Here is a 21,280-nt window from a genome sequence, read left to right as displayed (position 1 = left end):
CCAAATTTTGTTATGGATAAATATACGCCGCAAGAACGAGCAGAAATAGTAATAATATTTATTAAAAATAATCATTCCATTATTGCCACTCAGCGGAAATTGCGTCAAAAATATTCAAATCGTCCAGTGCCTCACAAAACCACAATTAATCTTTTGCATGCGAATTTTCAACATACCGAACGACAGCAGATATACCTCGTTCTGGAAGACAACGGACATCTCGTAACGCTGAAAACGTGGCTCTGGTGCGCGATAGTATTGCAAAGTCTCCAGAAACATTAATTCGGAGACGTGGTTCCCAGTCACACATTTCTGCACACAGTTTAAAGCGAAATTTGAAAACGGATTTGAAAGTGGTTCCGTACAAAATTCAATTAGTCCAAAAATTGTTACCGAGAGATCCTGATTAACGAGTTGAGTACTGTAATGCAATCCCAAGGCTGTCCGGTGAAATTGAAGATTTTTCGTTTAAATTGATAATGAGCGATGAATACCATTTTCTTCTCAGTGGCTACGTTATAAACAGAACAGTCGGTTTTGGGGAACACATAATCTTCAATTAATTCATGAAACAACATTGAATCCACTAAAAACAACTGCAGAGTGTGGAATTCATCTAGAAACATTATTGGTCCCTATTTTCTTGAAAATGACCAAGGTGTTGCGGTTAATGTTGAACTGAACTGCTGAACGGTACCAAGACATGATTCGAAATTTTCTTGTGTCTGCAATGGAAGAGCAAGGACTAGAGGACAAGTTGTTTCAGCAAGATGTAGCCACAGCATATGCAGCTCATTCAACAATTCAATTATTGAATGGCGTTTTCTCACGAAGTCTAATTTCGCGAAGTGGCGATTTAGCCAGATCTCCTGATAAAACAGCACCGGCTATTTTTTTTAACATCAAAAGCTTATGTGAATAAGCCCCAAACGATTCAATATTTTGAAGATAACATTTGTCACAAAATTGAAGAAAATCAGCTTCAGATGTTGCAGGATGTCATGAAAAATGCCTTAAAAATAGCCGAAAGTTGCATAGCGAATCGCGGTCACCATTTAGCCAAAATCCTTTTTCAATCATAACGAAAAAAATGTAAAGACCAAATAACTTTTTTATGACAATCAAATTTACTTGTCTGTTCTTTGAGCAAAGTTATAGGCAATCAAAATGGTAGCAAGACTTTTGACCCAGGTTGTTTTTATATATATATGATTACGTCGTGGGATTAGTATTTTTTCTTTAATTAAAATCTTTAAATTTTAAAACATTTTAGAAAACATTAACATTTCGTACTTGTTTTAGTTTAAAATCTATTCAATTATATTGAAACATGTACCGTTGGAGAAAAGTTTTACTTGAGATTGGTATGAAAGTTTTATTTTAAACTTTGCCTAGGAAAGATCATTCAGCGCTGATTAGTATAATAAGTTTAAAGATAGGAAATTGAAAAGTTGCTTCAATTTAAACTAGTAGTTCGGAAATTATTAAAAATCTATATATAAAAATATGAATCGTTGTTCGTTAGTCTCACCAAAATCCGAGAACGGCTGGACCCATCTGGATAATTTTGATTTTGAATTATTTGCGGAAGTTCAGGGAAGGTTTAAATGGTGAATAAATACGAACATTCTCGAAATTAAATAAAAACAACTATTTTGTTTTTTCTTTTATGTATTCCCCGTCGTTCAGAAATCAAATAGAAAGAGTAGTTTAAAATAAATAACTAATTAGAATTTTTATATCTTTATTCTCAGAAGGTAAAAAATAAACTTAATTTTAGCTAACTGCAGTTGTTAACTATCAGATTATTTTTATGCAGATTAGATAAATCTTAAGTTTTGTCACAAATTGAATTTCTGAACCCAACCATAATATTTGACATTTGACAAGCAACTAATATGTCTTTTGGTCACAAATTAAATTTCTATCCGCTACCGTAATATTTGACATTTGAAAAGCAACTAATATGTCGATCCATCTTCTATATCAATCGATACCTCAGACAAAGAATGCATTCCTCTATCTTTTGAGTGACGATTACCGCTACGTGCGCGAGAGCTTGCTTAACTTCGGTGATCCTTTGTGATAGTGACATTTCAAATTATGTGTTCTTTTTTCTGTTGATTTTTTGTCATAGTGTCATAGTCAAATTTACGATGGCGTCGAGAAGATGACCTGACTAGGTAGTCGCAGTCAATCAAATGTGCGAAAAGCTACCTCAAGTGCTCACCGAACTGATGACCAGAGAGAGACAGATCAAGAAAATATTCGTATTACTATGTCAGAATTGCGTTCTTTAGAGAGTGACAATGAAGTAGAGAGGCTTAGAATGCTAGGAGTTCGTGCTTATCAAACACAATAACAGCGGGCACGACATAATGAAATTGAGCGATTCCGCAGACACTGTGATCCTGGAACAAGCTGCATTCCACTAAGATGCGGCAATAGATTATTATGCCGTCATATCGGTAACAATTGGAAAATGACAATCATTTCTAAATATTGTAAGGCGTTAAAATACAGTGGTGAATCTACTGGATTATGTTGTGCTGGAGGCAAAGTAAAATCAGAAATAATTATTGGATAAATTTTTAAAAATTACAGGTACAAGAACAAATTTATCACTTGCTGGGGGCGCTGTCACCACTACCCGATGCAGATCATCAATTTTTACAAATTTATTTTATGGGAAATTCAGATGCGGAAGTTGATAGGCCAATAGTGTGGCTATTGTGGTTATAATCCAATAGTGAAGAGAACCATTGTCCAAGAATTAAAAATGTTTCTTCATCAGAACAACAATTTAGTAGACATGTTCAAAATAGCATTGGATCGAATGCCATCTAACATCCATAATATTGTTGTTCGAGCTGCTCGAGAACCTATCGGTGCATACACAAGAATATATTTGGAAGCAGATTTTCCTGACTGAGAAAACACCCAAGGGTATTCAAAATATTTCTAAATATCAGAAAGCTGCAGCCATTTATGTCATTTTGTTATGGACTTTAAAATAAGGATATCATAGAACAAATAGGAGACATGACAATAGTGTGAAGCTACAGTGTATATTTTTAAACCAGCCTACTCATAGTTCACCAAAAACACAGCGCAATAAACAGAGTGTTTTTCTGTGTAAACTTTAAATAAACTGTTATCTTGGGATACATATTCAACAAATTTAGATGTATGTAGGATTTTCATATCGTTGTTGTAGAAAGGATTAAGGTGTTGGAAATACTGGAGTGCTAAATATATAGTCTAAGTAATATTAAATCTCTCTACGGTTTCGTCATCCAATTTAAGGGAACCCAGTCTTTATTTCCTTCATCTTTTTTCTCTATCGTATTTTTGATTTCATCAGGACGTCACTTCTAATTCTGTTTCGCTAGATAATACACACTTTCTATTTTCCACTATTTGAACTAGTAGTGATATTTGGTTCAAGGCCAAATCCTACCATTCAATTCATCTATTCTCTATGAATATAATGTTGAGGGTGCTTTTCCTTATAGCAGCTCTGTAGAATCCATTCTCTTTTAGTTTTAATTACAGTTGAATGATTTCTGATCATGTTTCATTAAAAACTATTTTAACAACAAGTTAAAGAAACGAATGTTATTTAAACAAGATGTAGTATTTGATTGATTTGTTCTCTTCATATGCATTTCGATAAGGTAACTCTCGGTATGCTTTTCTTTCCAACCCTATCATTATGTTTTGATTTGCTTCTTATTTTGTTATATGTTATTGTGAGAATTTGATGAAATTCGGAAAAATATAACAAATCACGACTCTTTTATTGGAAATGAAAAATAAGGGACACTTTCAGTTTATGAATAAATGCCATTTAATACGTTAGCACAAATGTTTAATATAACATATTGCGTTTCTAGTCAGTTACTTCCAACAGGAACGAGATAATGGAGCAAAAACTTACTAGTAAAATTATTTAAAGAGGTAGGCATATTTATTGTTGATTAGTAAGTTGTTGCTGTTTATATTGAAAATATTCTTAGCGTATTGCAACTGCACTGAATATTAGTATGGACAGAGTCACTGGAATATCTCAAGAAATGAAACATATAATCTTAGATTCGCCAAAAAGGGGCCGTCCTTATATCGAGGTGGCCAATCAAGATCAGCTTGACGTTAGCTCTATCAGAGGTCAAACAGTAGAGTAGTTTTTTGAATATAAATTTAATTTAATACAATTATTTTAGAGGAAACTGTTAATCTGAAAAGGATCCATAGAAAGCTTAGAGATATGCAGCTCTTTGAGTGATGTAAAACATCTGTAGCGAACTTGAGGCATGTCGGGCGGGGTGCCAGCAGCGCCAACTAGGACGCGATAACGAATAGCTAGCGGCAACCCCGAGACGTTTATCTGGGATGTTATTGAAGGGTATTTCGAGTCATTCAGTGCTCAACCCTCGTTTGGTTTAGACGTGCCACCATCGACTGCCCAAGCCTCGTCACCAGGTAACACCGCTGCCATCTGTTTTATCTAATTGTATTTTTCACATTTTTTTATATTGCCAATAAATAACGGTCACATAATGTAACACCACTGTTTCATAACGTTTTACCTCCATTCACCGAGCCACTTCATTTACCTTAAAGTGTAAATAAAATGTTATTTAAAATGTTTCATTAGTTTTTGATAATGTGTATGCATTCTTTCCTCTTCCTCTCCCCTAACATTGTTATGATAACCATCGTATCACATTAACACTGTTTACGTTAGTCACAGAGAACGCTATAATCGGGAAATCCTCCTACTATGTAACGGCATTTTATTAGCAGGTCCTCCATCACGGCTGAACGTTTACATGGTTTTGAAATATGTTTTAATAAAAGGCATAGGCAGTGGAGACTATTAAACCCATTAGATAATAATGTGATCCATAGTTAAAACGCTGCTCGGTATGATAGCTTATCTAAACATGCCGCTGCTTCTCCATTCCCTAATTACAGGGTGTACAAATAAGTCTTGAGGGTGTTTTGTTACTTGGAAAGATTAATTTGGAAAAATTGGAACAATGAATTTTATTGGATCTAAGAATCGACCTGGGTCATTGGTTTTCGACCGGAGCAAGTAGTAGTCAGAACAAATACTTTTTAGTGAATAGTTTTAGGGAATGCATGGCTTTCGGTTATAAATGGAGTTATCAAATGGGTATAATTAGATTTTTGTTTAAAAATTTTATGGTAACAAATAAACAAATGACTTTTTAGTATAATATTTACAGGCACGTTAATCTGGAATTGGTATTACTCACCAAAAATTTCATGGGCTCCTGATATATCTTATAACACATATTCAGTTATAATTACAGGAATAACTGAAAGATAAAACAACAATCAATGGGTCTTGTTTGATATTCTCTATATAGACATTTTAACAGTTTGTACTGCATCCAAAATTATAACTTGAAACTATTATGAAGAAAAACCAAAAAAACAGAAAAAAACATAACTACCAGTATATTGAATGAGTACAGTTTAATCTGCTATTTTAAGGTTTTAACGAAATTCATCCACTTTTATGTAAAGTGGTCAAATAAAATTCCGACAAAACTATGTTATTGTATCAGTTGCTGAGACCTTTTGTCTAATAGGCCATTCTATACATAAATATATCCTATGTACTTTATGATAAAAAAAAAGTTTTCAAAATACAATAGTTCTTGAGTTGTTAAGGAAATACAACAATTTTGTAATTAAAATACAACTTATTTTCACTATTCTTTGTGTAAATTAATGCAGAAGGCGAGTTTCTTAATGAACAATATAAAAACATATACAATGAATGATGTAAAATCGATACGTAATGGTGAAAAGTATTATGAATTGGATGGAAATAACTTGATAAATCGTATGCCTGGCTAATACTAATTCTAACAACGCACCCAACTTATGGTTATATTATCGCTTATTGTTGTCTTTTTCTTTCTTCTTAATTTGACATTTTTCCAATTTCAATCTTGATACTTGTCTTATTATGTTGTTCGGTTCTGACTGTTCTTTTGCTAATTCTATACTCTTGACATTTAGCTGTTTCTGGTCTTGGTTCTGTAAATTTTTCATTCTGTTAATTGTGTGAATCTCGCTAATTCTCATTCTCAATGCACCGTGTTATATCGCCCAACTTCATCCCTCGGATTCTTCGTGGTGGCTGAGAAGGTTGGCCCAAGAAATACTTCTCTGCGTCCTGATTCATTCAGAATTTTAGGAAGGGGAAAGATCCCTCCACGTCGATGGAGCGAACGTACGTTAGGGATTTTTAATCTAACTCGGGTTCTCTTGAAGATTATGGTTATAGCCATCATAAAGGGTCCCCTACGGGTATAACTACTGACACGTTACGTCTGGCATCCCCATTATCCGGAATACTCAACAACGAGCCGATGAGACATCCTTTTTGCTAGCCACGTGTTTTATGTTTGGTAGGTGTCTTTTTGATCTTGGCGTAGCTTCATCAGACATTGGATATAATGCGATATTTTATATTTTCCCAAGTTATGATTTTTCTCCCATATCACAGGTAACCGGTGGGGCAAAAGTCCTGCTACCATTTTCGTTTAGCTCAGTTTCGTTTTAAACATTGTGTTGTGTAGATGTCCAAATTTTGTTATGGATAAATATACGCCGCAAGAACGAGCAGAAATAGTAATAATATTTATTAAAAATAATCATTCCATTATTGCCACTCAGCGGAAATTGCGTCAAAAATATTCAAATCGTCCAGTGCCTCACAAAACCACAATTAATCTTTTGCATGCGAATTTTCAACATACCGAACGACAGCAGATATACCTCGTTCTGGAAGACAACGGACATCTCGTAACGCTGAAAACGTGGCTCTGGTGCGCGATAGTGTTGCAAAGTCTCCAGAAACATTAATTCGGAGACGTGGTTCCCAGTCACACATTTCTGCACACAGTTTAAAGCGAAATTTGAAAACGGATTTGAAAGTGGTTCCGTACAAAATTCAATTAGTCCAAAAATTGTTACCGAGAGATCCTGATTAACGAGTTGAGTACTGTAATGCAATCCCAAGGCTGTCCGGTGAAATTGAAGATTTTTCGTTTAAATTGATAATGAGCGATGAATACCATTTTCTTCTCAGTGGCTACGTTATAAACAGAACAGTCGGTTTTGGGGAACACATAATCTTCAATTAATTCATGAAACAACATTGAATCCACTAAAAACAACTGCAGAGTGTGGAATTCATCTAGAAACATTATTGGTCCCTATTTTCTTGAAAATGACCAAGGTGTTGCGGTTAATGTTGAACTGAACTGCTGAACGGTACCAAGACATGATTCGAAATTTTCTTGTGTCTGCAATGGAAGAGCAAGGACTAGAGGACAAGTTGTTTCAGCAAGATGTAGCCACAGCATATGCAGCTCATTCAACAATTCAATTATTGAATGGCGTTTTCTCACGAAGTCTAATTTCGCGAAGTGGCGATTTAGCCAGATCTCCTGATAAAACAGCACCGGCTATTTTTTTTAACATCAAAAGCTTATGTGAATAAGCCCCAAACGATTCAATATTTTGAAGATAACATTCGTCACAAAATTGAAGAAAATCAGCTTCAGATGTTGCAGGATGTCATGAAAAATGCCTTAAAAATAGCCGAAAGTTGCATAGCGAATCGCGGTCACCATTTAGCCAAAATCCTTTTTCAATCATAACGAAAAAAATGTAAAGACCAAATAACTTTTTTATGACAATCAAATTTACTTGTCTGTTCTTTGAGCAAAGTTATAGGCAATCAAAATGGTAGCAAGACTTTTGACCCAGGTTGTTTTTATATATATATGATTACGTCGTGGGATTAGTATTTTTTCTTTAATTAAAATCTTTAAATTTTAAAACATTTTAGAAAACATTAACATTTCGTACTTGTTTTAGTTTAAAATCTATTCAATTATATTGAAACATGTACCGTTGGAGAAAAGTTTTACTTGAGATTGGTATGAAAGTTTTATTTTAAACTTTGCCTAGGAAAGATCATTCAGCGCTGATTAGTATAATAAGTTTAAAGATAGGAAATTGAAAAGTTGCTTCAATTTAAACTAGTAGTTCGGAAATTATTAAAAATCTATATATAAAAATATGAATCGTTGTTCGTTAGTCTCACCAAAATCCGAGAACGGCTGGACCCATCTGGATAATTTTGATTTTGAATTATTTGCGGAAGTTCAGGGAAGGTTTAAATGGTGAATAAATACGAACATTCTCGAAATTAAATAAAAACAACTATTTTGTTTTTTCTTTTATGTATTCCCCGTCGTTCAGAAATCAAATAGAAAGAGTAGTTTAAAATAAATAACTAATTAGAATTTTTATATCTTTATTCTCAGAAGGTAAAAAATAAACTTAATTTTAGCTAACTGCAGTTGTTAACTATCAGATTATTTTTATGCAGATTAGATAAATCTTAAGTTTTGTCACAAATTGAATTTCTGAACCCAACCATAATATTTGACATTTGACAAGCAACTAATATGTCTTTTGGTCACAAATTAAATTTCTATCCGCTACCGTAATATTTGACATTTGAAAAGCAACTAATATGTCGATCCATCTTCTATATCAATCGATACCTCAGACAAAGAATGCATTCCTCTATCTTTTGAGTGACGATTACCGCTACGTGCGCGAGAGCTTGCTTAACTTCGGTGATCCTTTGTGATAGTGACATTTCAAATTATGTGTTCTTTTTTCTGTTGATTTTTTGTCATAGTGTCATAGTCAAATTTACGATGGCGTCGAGAAGATGACCTGACTAGGTAGTCGCAGTCAATCAAATGTGCGAAAAGCTACCTCAAGTGCTCACCGAACTGATGACCAGAGAGAGACAGATCAAGAAAATATTCGTATTACTATGTCAGAATTGCGTTCTTTAGAGAGTGACAATGAAGTAGAGAGGCTTAGAATGCTAGGAGTTCGTGCTTATCAAACACAATAACAGCGGGCACGACATAATGAAATTGAGCGATTCCGCAGACACTGTGATCCTGGAACAAGCTGCATTCCACTAAGATGCGGCAATAGATTATTATGCCGTCATATCGGTAACAATTGGAAAATGACAATCATTTCTAAATATTGTAAGGCGTTAAAATACAGTGGTGAATCTACTGGATTATGTTGTGCTGGAGGCAAAGTAAAATCAGAAATAATTATTGGATAAATTTTTAAAAATTACAGGTACAAGAACAAATTTATCACTTGCTGGGGGCGCTGTCACCACTACCCGATGCAGATCATCAATTTTTACAAATTTATTTTATGGGAAATTCAGATGCGGAAGTTGATAGGCCAATAGTGTGGCTATTGTGGTTATAATCCAATAGTGAAGAGAACCATTGTCCAAGAATTAAAAATGTTTCTTCATCAGAACAACAATTTAGTAGACATGTTCAAAATAGCATTGGATCGAATGCCATCTAACATCCATAATATTGTTGTTCGAGCTGCTCGAGAACCTATCGGTGCATACACAAGAATATATTTGGAAGCAGATTTTCCTGACTGAGAAAACACCCAAGGGTATTCAAAATATTTCTAAATATCAGAAAGCTGCAGCCATTTATGTCATTTTGTTATGGACTTTAAAATAAGGATATCATAGAACAAATAGGAGACATGACAATAGTGTGAAGCTACAGTGTATATTTTTAAACCAGCCTACTCATAGTTCACCAAAAACACAGCGCAATAAACAGAGTGTTTTTCTGTGTAAACTTTAAATAAACTGTTATCTTGGGATACATATTCAACAAATTTAGATGTATGTAGGATTTTCATATCGTTGTTGTAGAAAGGATTAAGGTGTTGGAAATACTGGAGTGCTAAATATATAGTCTAAGTAATATTAAATCTCTCTACGGTTTCGTCATCCAATTTAAGGGAACCCAGTCTTTATTTCCTTCATCTTTTTTCTCTATCGTATTTTTGATTTCATCAGGACGTCACTTCTAATTCTGTTTCGCTAGATAATACACACTTTCTATTTTCCACTATTTGAACTAGTAGTGATATTTGGTTCAAGGCCAAATCCTACCATTCAATTCATCTATTCTCTATGAATATAATGTTGAGGGTGCTTTTCCTTATAGCAGCTCTGTAGAATCCATTCTCTTTTAGTTTTAATTACAGTTGAATGATTTCTGATCATGTTTCATTAAAAATTATTTTAACAACACGTTAAAAAACGAATGTTATTTAAACAAGATGTAGTATTTGATTGATTTGTTCTCTTCATATGCATTTCGATAAGGTAACTCTCGGTATGCTTTTCTTTCCAACCCTATCATTATGTTTTGATTTGCTTCTTATTTTGTTATATGTTATTGTGAGAATTTGATGAAATTCGGAAAAATATAACAAATCACGACTCTTTTATTGGAAATGAAAAATAAGGGACACTTTCAGTTTATGAATAAATGCCATTTAATACGTTAGCACAAATGTTTAATATAACATATTGCGTTTCTAGTCAGTTACTTCCAACAGGAACGAGATAATGGAGCAAAAACTTACTAGTAAAATTATTTAAAGAGGTAGGCATATTTATTGTTGATTAGTAAGTTGTTGCTGTTTATATTGAAAATATTTTTAGCGTATTGCAACTGCACTGAATATTAGTATGGACAGAGTCACTGGAATATCTCAAGAAATGAAACATATAATCTTAGATTCGCCAAAAAGGGGCCGTCCTTATATCGAGGTGGCCAATCAAGATCAGCTTGACGTTAGCTCTATCAGAGGTCAAACAGTAGAGTAGTTTTTTGAATATAAATTTAATTTAATACAATTATTTTAGAGGAAACTGTTAATCTGAAAAGGATCCATAGAAAGCTTAGAGATATGCAGCTCTTTGAGTGATGTAAAACATCTGTAGCGAACTTGAGGCATGTCGGGCGGGGTGCCAGCAGCGCCAACTAGGACGCGATAACGAATAGCTAGCGGCAACCCCGAGACGTTTATCTGGGATGTTATTGAAGGGTATTTCGAGTCATTCAGTGCTCAACCCTCGTTTGGTTTAGACGTGCCACCATCGACTGCCCAAGCCTCGTGACCAGGTAACACCGCTGCCATCCGTTTTATCTAATTGTATTTTTCACATTTTTTATATAGTCAATAAATAACGGTCACATAATATAAACACCACTGTTTCATTTCGTTTTACCTCCATTCACCGAGCCACATCATTTACCCTAAAGTGGCGACCCCGACGTGATCTTTCGCAAAATTGGGTTTGGACTCGTGAATAGAGGGTACGTGCAACATGGTGTATTTTACGTGGCCATTATATTTTTTGTTTCTAAATTTTCAACATTTTTAATTCGATTCGTTTTCGATTTTACCTTCAATATTCCTGTTAATTTTATTCAAATTCTTTCTATATTACATTCATTCAAACATTCGTTCCTCATTAAATTTTATTTTAGTGCTGGAACAATAAAGCTTCACTTGCATTTAATTTTTTTTAAATTTTTTGTCAAAATTTTCTTTCACAATCTTTTGAACTCATAGATATTTTTACATCACTGCTTAATCATCAGCGTCTCGGCTAAACATTTCTTTCAGCGCTATGTTTAAATCATAATGTCTTCCTTCGCTCGCCGTCTCCGTCATAATGCAGACATTTTGATTTGAAAGGCTTTGGGCAGCTTCGGTCGGATTCCGTCGTTATTTTTTTTTTCTGAATTACCGTAACGTATGTGACTGCGGATTAGTAACAGAGCAGCTCCAGAAGCTAGGTACCGATTGCAGCCACCGTAGACTCGTCATGTCTTCGCCGAGGTACCAGAATTGCTAACGTCTCGTCGTCGAAGAAAATAAGCTACCACGTCGTCGAACAATCGATCCTCCCACAGCGTCGATTACGGGAGCCCTGTCAGAAAAATAGCTTGTTCTCAACGTCGTCGATGGACCACATCGTGTGCCAAAGCAACGATGAAGCAACGGTTTCTGTAGGACCGGAAGATATCAACAGGCGTACCAGATCGCAACCGTACCAACTACAACCGTTTCGATTTACCATATTTTTCAAAGCCCTTTTCATGCAGCACATTTTGTTTGGTATATAATTTTTTTTATATTTGATATTTTTTCATACATTTTTGTATTTTTGTTACTTGGAGTAATTTTATGTAAAATTCTGGCAGGGGAGTATTGTAGCGACCTTGAGGCATATCGAATTTTACATCGTGGAAAAACGGTCTACAAAATACCCAGAAATATAATCCCAGATGTTGAACACGGGCGGGGTGCCAGCAGCGCCAACTAGGACCCGATAACGAATAGCTGGAGGCAACCCCGAGACGTTTATCTGGGATGTTATTGAAGGGTATTTCGGTCATTCAATGCTCAACCCTTGTTTGGTTTAGACGTGCCACCATAGACTGCTCAAGCCTCATCACCAGGTAACACCGCTGCCATTCATTTTATTATTTGTATTTTTCACATTTTTTATATTGCCAATAAATAACGGTCACATAATGTAAACACCACTGTTTCATTTCGTTTTACCTCCATTCACCGAGCCACATCATTTACCCTAAACATCCTTTCATAGACTCTTAGGTAATATAGGATTTAAATAACAATTTAAACATTTTTAAAAGTTCATTGCAGATATATTGTTCTTTGTGCTGGAAACAGGAATGATTAATAATCCCTTTGGTATGAAAGAATTCGACCAGGCAAGTTGAAGAGGAAATTGACAAATGATGGAATTGTGAACAAATCTTAGATATATTGGAAATTAAAAGCTTAGTTATTCACTTAAATGACATTTTCTGACATTGCTGGAAATTTCGATTTTGAGTGGAAAGAACTAATGGTGATATATAATTAATATACGATAACTGTAGGAAATTTTATTGTGGATCGTAAAAGGTTTATATGTACAGATATATGTGTAATTGTTCAGAATATACATGAGTATTTGGTTGAAATGTGTGAGAAGAGAAAGTATACTAACTGTTTCGCAGATATGGCAAATGCAATAGGGAGAATGCAGTGATTGAATCTAGTTTTACCTACAGGTAGCAACATAATAAACTAAGGAGTAACGTAATAAACTAACAGTAATTTTTAATTTAATACTATAATTTTTTTATTTATAAAAGTTTAATTACTTTATTTAGATTAGAATCTTGTTATATATTTTGTCATAGCCTAAATGAGCTAAAATTAAAAAGTTGAGGTAGCAAGATTGCCACGTTTTAACAAGCATGCTGGTTTTAATATAAATGAGGTTATCGAATTGTTTAAAAACTACAAATCTACTTTATGAACTTAAATATTCAAGTTTAGTGAACAAAAAAAATCGTAAATTAATACATTTTGGCACCTAATAAGCATTCAATAATACAAGTATACAAGTTGGATTTCCACTAATTGTCTTAAAATATTTATAATTGTAATCCCATTGTGATGAATTAATTTTAAAAGAAAAACAGTATACATAATATTGTTAACAATGCGGTTAACTGAATTTACTTCTCGACATATACGAAATATTAGTCTATAAACAGTCAAAACATCATACATAACCAAACTAAATTGAAACCTATATTATACATGGTTTATATTCCAGTAGTTTTGTGGTTATAGCGGTAAAATAGAGTATAAAAATAATTTTTCAAAGTCTATGTGCTCTGATAAATTCTAGTTTATGCATATAGTGAATATTTTTACGCGCTAGAATTTAGAATTATGTAAGTCCTATAGTTGTGGGTAGTTAAATTTGGTGAATAAGTTTCATGTTGCAATAAATTCTACTCTAATTAATTGAGTTATCATGTAGTTTTGACCTGCGTTAGATGATACTTAGCCTTGATGATAAATTATTTTTCCCTTGAAATTTTTATTTGTAGCCTGTCGAAAATATTAACATAATAATCTGATTTTAAGAACATAATTATTCTAGAAAACATATACAGAAAGTTATAGTTATAAAGCATAATATAGTTTTGTCGAATCCACGTGCAGACCTATTTGTGAGTCCGAAAGTTCTCCATTTAATTCTACGGGAGGGTTTTAAATTACTCTCGCGGAGTCTGTATACATTTCTCTGTCAGAATTGAAAACTCGGCCTTATTAAAAATAAATAGGACCCGACCAGCCATGACGCTTAAACCTATTTAAAATTTCATGGTTGTACCAGTTAGAGCTCCCGAGTCGGCTATTATTTGCTTATTTTTTGTATTAAAAAAAGAATACGATCATAGAGTCTTTTATATATAATTTTATTTATGAGTGATAATAATAATTGATCGATTATTATCTAGTAGCTTTTTCTTCATTGTCTTTATACTAAAATAAAATAACCAACCAAAAATATATAAAACCAGCTGACCAATACTGCAGCTATGAATATTCAATTCGAAGTGGAACAAATTCAAAAACATAGTGTTTGTTGTAATTCTTCTTGCAGATCATCACAACGTCATTAATTTTGTTCTCTGCTACTTAAATAAGTAACGTTGATGATTATATATCTTTTGAACCAGGAAATTCACAATAGGAATATAGTACCATACAATAGGAATTAATAAAGCTCAATGTACAATACATTTGATCAAGAGTTGAGACGCGAAACCGACTACAATTGCGGGAAAACGGTTCAAAGAAACCCCCCACCCTTTTGAAGTCGGCTAAAAAAATATGTCTACGGTACGCTCATGAAGGTAGTGAACGATGGATATTAACACAGGTCATCTTCTTCCACAAGAAGCGTTTGGCATCGAGCATTTCGCGTCTTAAAAGCGATAACGCCGAAATTCCATTGTCAGAAGAAGCCACCTATCTCGGTCTTGTCTTCGATCGCGAAGTTTAGGTGGAACTCCCAGATTGAAAGGTCTCTCCAGAAAGGTTAAAGTATTGTCAATTTGCTGTTTCCGCTCATCAACCGGACCAGCGGGCTTCCTCTCTCAATAAAATCTCTCCTGTACAAGATGCTAGTTCGATTGGTATACGGCTCCAGTGTCTATCTCAAATACTCATCTCATCAATGTCCCCTGGTTCGTCAGGAATAATTCACGATTTTATATCTTAGCTCTACTCGAGATATTTCTCCACTCTTCGTCTTTCGGATAATAGATGTATTAGCGAGCTGACCAATATTTTAGGCCATTAACTCATTCGGCTCTTCGTGGCCTTATTCTATCGCAGTCGACACTGCCCCGTCGTACTCTAACTCCAAATTGTCTCGACCTTCTCTGGTCGACAATTAACTCAGGTACCGCGAGCTGCATGGCGTAAGAAGTATCAGTTCGGCTCATAGGATCAGCTGATAGGGTGGGGTCTCCACATAGCCAGTCCCACTCGCTTGTTCCTTAGTTCCTCGAAACATTTGTAATATCATTGAATTTGGCAACCATTCGATGGCAAAACGCAGTTGTACTTGCACATCAAGCTTCATCAGGTATTTCAACAAAGTTGTTGGAAAGCGGTCGAACAATTTATTCAACACTCAAGATGCCGTTAAATATTCGAACTAATGAAACTCCAAATTGCAAAATCATTTGAGGTATTTTGCGATAGGAAAAATGTCAAATCAAGACAAATTGATCGTATATTGATGAATGCATAACAGAACTCAAAGAATCTTTGGCGGCAGAGACAAACGTAGACGTAGACGTTCTAATGCTACAATTCTAATAATAATAGGTGTAAGAATAAATTGATGACTGTGCTAGGAGACCTGCTAGTCTGTGCTAGTAGAATACAAAATACGTGTAGTATATAGGTGAAAAAGGTCTTTTTTTGTTTACTTTTATGTAGTTATTACAACGATTATTATGTACTTATTATAATGATTATTATGTACATATTTTATTTTAAAACGGTTTTCTTTTGTGTTAAAACTTTATGTTTCATTATTTTTTACTTTTTAGTGAGTTTCTTATTTATTTTTTAAAGTCGGTTCAATTTGTTGTTAAAACAATTATTATAAATAAATGAACAATGATTACATGTAAGGAATGTTTCAGGCGCTGGGATCCGCTACCTAGGTGATTTGACATATTTTCCATTCAAACTGGAACAAAAAAAGGTTACTGCCCTGTTGGGAATCCACGACCTTCGCGTGTGAGCTCAACGTTTTAACCATTATACCATAGAAACAGTTGCTTACAATGTTTCTACCAAATCTCATATGATATGGTTAGTGCTTAAAAAGCAAACTGACTCCCTTTTACACTGAATTACTTCCGATTTATCATCAAATCAGTTCAGCAATAATATTATACACCAACATCTGATTATTTTAGATGAATAATATGTGAAAACATTGAACGTGCCTTTGAAATTTGAGGTTTTCCCTCGATTTCTCCCACTTGTCCCACAAAATAAAGAAAGAATTTTATATAATTATATATATTTTTTATAATTATATATATTTTTTATAATTATATATATATTTATATGGTATACAGCCGAACATAGAACGTTCTCCTTTTTTGAAATCGGTTAAAAAGCAATTTCCGGAAGCTAATGTTGTGGTGCTTGTGGCCGTATCAAAGGTGCCAATCTTGCCTCACAACACTCTCTAAAAGCTTTATTTTTAAACTTAAATGTCTTGTAAATGTGGACACGTAGCGTAACGTTCATTGGTCCAATAATAACGATTTACTATGAACTCTAATCGTTTGCCGTGTTATAATTGAATGTAGTTATATAGGGTTTAAGAGCAACATTTCTACGAGATCAACCAGAATTAAACTTAATTTCACGCTTATTTCATTAACTAGCAGCGTTGCAGTTTTTCTGACCTAATTTGGTACGTCTCGTTGGTAATATTTTAGAAATAGCCAAATTCAAATGAAAATGAAAAATTAGCCCCCCTAATATTCAAATTGAATAAGCTATGCACTAAGAAATTAATAAATATATATTTAAGTGGATATATACCGACTGATATAGTTAAATGACATTTTTTAAACTGCCATTGGAAAACTATCAAACGCACGAAGTTGAAATACTCATTAAGTTTTCTTACAGCAGGCTTGGTGGAGCAGCTTCTACTGTTGCGATAGCCGCGGGTTCTAATCCTGCTGGGGCATGGTCGTATATTTATGTTTGTGATTGTTTAAAATTTGTGAGTGTCCTAGGCAAAAAATCGAAAATAGTAATGTTTTTTTTCGTACCAAACGTTCTCTATCTCTTAAATCTTAACGATTAAAATTTAATGATTATTTTGTTTTAATTACACCATTATATCTAGTAATACAAGTGGCAAACTGTTTTAGGTTTAAAATAATAATAACCCAGTATAATGTTAATAGCGATTTGGTAAATGTAACTATGACTATAAGCTAATATGGCCTGGTGGGTTCTATTTCCTGGATGCCTCTGGTGGAAATGAAAAGGCATTCCTCATGTCACTGATTTTAGTCACTGTTGACAGCCGCGAGATCCAAAATTGTGGTAGCAGTTGCTTCTTCTGGAATAGCGACCATGTTGTTAGAAGATTGCCGTACGGCTCATTCAGCATAAAACTTAAATCTTCAAACTACTGAACAACCGACATCTAACATTGTAAAACACTCTACAATGGCAAATATTTTACTAGGTAGCCCCAAAAATCATCATCTGGGACGAGTCGCGAAGAGACGCAATGTCTCGAGAATTTTTGGTGGCGCAATGATTTTACTATCTGATGATTTCCGTCAAACACTGACAGTTATTCCAAGATCGACTGCTGCCGATGAATTAGACGCTTGCATCCAATCATTAAATCTGTGGCGCTATGTGAAGAAACTTCAATTGACAGCAAACATGAGAGCATTGTTGAAGGACCCATATGCTGAATATTTCTCCAAGTAATTGCTGATTATCAGGCCTAACTGACTAATGGCCATGTTCCTGTCGACGAAACGAGCGGATTGATTTCATTTCCTCAGAATTTTTGCAGTTTCGTCTCATCGAAGTATGATTACAGTATGATCTACAAATTGTTTTCTAAAAAATTATTTTGGTTTTTATGTAAAAGAACTAAGAATGGCTAACGCAAGTAATTTTATAAAAAAAAACATATTTGAAAAAGTATCGCGTTCTAGTTAGGCAAACAGTTTAAACCATTACAAAGATGTTGCAATTACACCTCATACTAACAGGTCAATTGAAATGTCCTCGGCCTACCATAGTAAAACACATTTTTTGGCAAAATTATTTTTTTTATTCAACATAATTCCCTTCAAGGGTGATACACTGATAATAGCGACTTTCCAACTTTTCGATACCATTTTTGTAGTACGATTTGTCCTTTGCTCCAAAATATCCTGGGTTTCGGCAATAACCTCTTCATTCTACGAAAATTTCATCCCAGCGAGCACTCTTTTGGGAGCTGATATTAGGAAATAGTCACTGGGGGTCAGATCTCGAGAATACAGTGGATGAGGAAGCCATTAGAAGCTAAATTCATGGATTTTTGCCACCGTTTTCAATGACTTGTGACACGGTGCATTGTCTTGGTGAAGCAGCACTTCCTTTTTCTTCAAATGCGGCTATTTTTCAGCGATTTCGTCCTTCATACAGTCCAATAACGCTATGTAATAGTCGCTGTTGATGGTCCTTCCTTTTTCAAGGTAGTCAATGAAAATTTTTCCATGCGTATCACAAAATACAGACGTCATAACCTTGACAGCCAACTGTTGCGTTTTCCCACGCTTTGGAAAAGGTTCATCGTGTGCAGTCCACTCGGATGACTGTCGATTGGACTTCAGAGAGAAATAATGGAGCCATGTTTCATCCATTGTCACATATAGATGCAAAAACTCGGGTTTATTAAGCTTGATCATCTTCAAACACTACTCTGAATCATCAACTCGTCATTGTTTTTGGTCAAAAGTGAGCTCGTGCGCCACCCGCTTTACACAGAGCTTTCTGATGTCCAAATATTCGTGAATGATAAGATGTACACATTCAATTGATATCTTTAGAGTGTCTGCTATTTCATTAAATTTCAATTTACAGTCATTCAAAATCATTTTGTGGTTTTTAAAATTTTCTCGTCGGTAAAAACTTCTTTTGGGTGTCCACTGGGTTCACCGTCTTCGGTGCTCACTTTACCACGTCTAAACTTAGCATACCAGTCCTTGATGTTTAACTTTCCTGAGGCAGTGGCAGGCAAATCGGCTTGATACAAGTTTTTGCTTCAACTGTATTTTCTCCTTCAAAAAGCATAATTTTATCAACATGCAAAATTCTTTTTTATCTATTTTAGTTGCTTCACTTAAAATGCTATAATTCACAAACTAATGATCCTACAGATGTCAAAATTGTAGACACATCTTTTGAGCGTTAGGGCCAATTAAAAATATATGAATTAAACTCTAGTAGTGCAATCTGTGTCAGGCCGAGGACTTTTTAATTAACCTGTTATTACATTCAAACTATTACAGAAGCGTTGATAAATATTTAAATCTCAATTAAAACATTTTTTTATGAAAAATTTTTTACTAATTAATTACAATATTTAATAAGTATAAAGAGATATTTATGACAGAATAATATACAAATAATATTAAAAACATACCTTTGTTACCTCTTTATTGCTTTTAACGTATTCTCTAGAGGCAATCCGTATATAATAATACCACTTGTTTTTATAAAAGCAGTACATTTACGATTGCTTAAAATGTTTTGATGTTATTTTATGAATGTTAAATTTTCGTTTAAAATATAACCAACACGTATAAATGTATCTAAATCAACAGGTTTATGTTTTATTTAATGTAAATAATGGCGGGCTCTTTTGAGATGTGTGTTGATATGTTTATATTCAAATTCTCAAGGAATAAGAGTTCTATCAATTTTCAGGACATTATTTATGAAAATCATACAAATGAGGCTTCGAAGAAATTGGAAATAAACAAGCCGAAAAAATCTAGTCAGGGTTGTGTAGATAGTTGTGTTAAGGCTTCTAGCATTCGTCATGATATAGTTCGCATTGTAGATCCAGACTTGAGAGATAATGAAGACATTACCAAAGTATTAACGAATAACAGATCGCCTGCTATTGTAAATCTCAACTGGACCTAATAAGACCAATTTCAGGAAATTTTTGGTTAGTAATACAGGAGCAGAAGGTACTACCTAATCGGCCAAGCTAGTAGTAAGCAAGTAGTTCTTGATTTTCTAAAATAGTGCCTGTGGAGTACTATTACAATCAAGAGCTAATCTGTCTCTTTGGAACGCTTATCTTGCCAAACCTTGTATACACTCTTACAAGTAAGATTGAGTTGTTTTAGTACTTGAGTATCAATGGCAAGAAGGCACATTCTACACGTTCCTCTCTTTCCTTGTATTATCTCCTCCCATGTTAGACATTTATGTTAGTCATTTATGTCATTTATTTAAGATGGACTATCTGTGCTTAGTTGAACCCTCATAGATTTCTGTGGCGAAATCAATTTTGCAGAGGAAGACGCAGTGACAAGTTCGAAAAATGAGATGGATAAAAACAGTAGAAACCCCAAAATGATGATGGTACAACCCCACATTCTACACGTTCCTCTCTTTCCTTGTATTATCCCCTCCCATGTTAGACATTTATGTTAGTCATTTATGTTATTTATTTAAGATGGACAATCTGTGCTTAGTTGAACCCTCATAGATTTCTGTGGCGAAATCAATTTTGCAGAGGAAGACGCAGTGACAAGTTCGGAAAATGAGATGGATAAAAACAATAGAAACCCCAAAATGATGATAATATCAGAATTATCAAATCTATTGAATAATTTCGTTCTTTATGATTGCTTTGGCCATATGTTATTTAGCGTCACTAAAATCACTCTCGGTCAATATTTAGAGCTAGACATACGCTTAAGTTGGTTTCCGAGATATCATGAAAATATTTATAATTATATATATTTTTATCACATGCTTAGATAAAGCATTTTTGAGTATATTTGGTTTATCAGGAATAGCCATCAGACGCGGAATATATAAGCAAATTGTTGCCGGCTTCGTTGGCGCAGTGGTCAAGGCGACAGGACGGTCCTCCTATTGTTGCGATAGTTGCGGGTTCGAATCTTGCTGGGGTACGAATGTACTTTATATTTGAGATTGTAATTGTCAGTGTCTTTATAGGCAACAGTGGAAAATCCGACAAGGAATAATCATTCCAGTCACGACAGGAACCAAGCTGGGTAAGACCGGATGTCTTCTGGGATGGGCTCTAAGTTGGTCACTGGTCAGTTGGTAGTTTTAATGCCGAGGACCGTGGTTCGAAGCCCACGTT

General features: G+C 34.4%; 1 protein-coding gene across 3 annotated transcripts in view; it reads right to left on the bottom strand.

Moving 5' to 3' along the window:
- Nucleotides 1-21,280, bottom strand: part of Elk (Eag-like K[+] channel) — a 348,673-nt gene that overhangs the window by 84,226 nt on the left and 243,167 nt on the right. The window lies entirely within an intron of this gene.

This window comes from Rhynchophorus ferrugineus, unplaced genomic scaffold, assembly GCF_030347505.1.
Source record: "Rhynchophorus ferrugineus isolate W39M unplaced genomic scaffold, kcgeb_rfMv2 rfM7, whole genome shotgun sequence".
NCBI lineage: Eukaryota > Metazoa > Arthropoda > Insecta > Coleoptera > Curculionidae > Rhynchophorus > Rhynchophorus ferrugineus.
The sequence above is the reverse complement of the archived record's forward strand: the minus strand, read 5'-3'. Positions and strand labels throughout refer to the sequence as shown.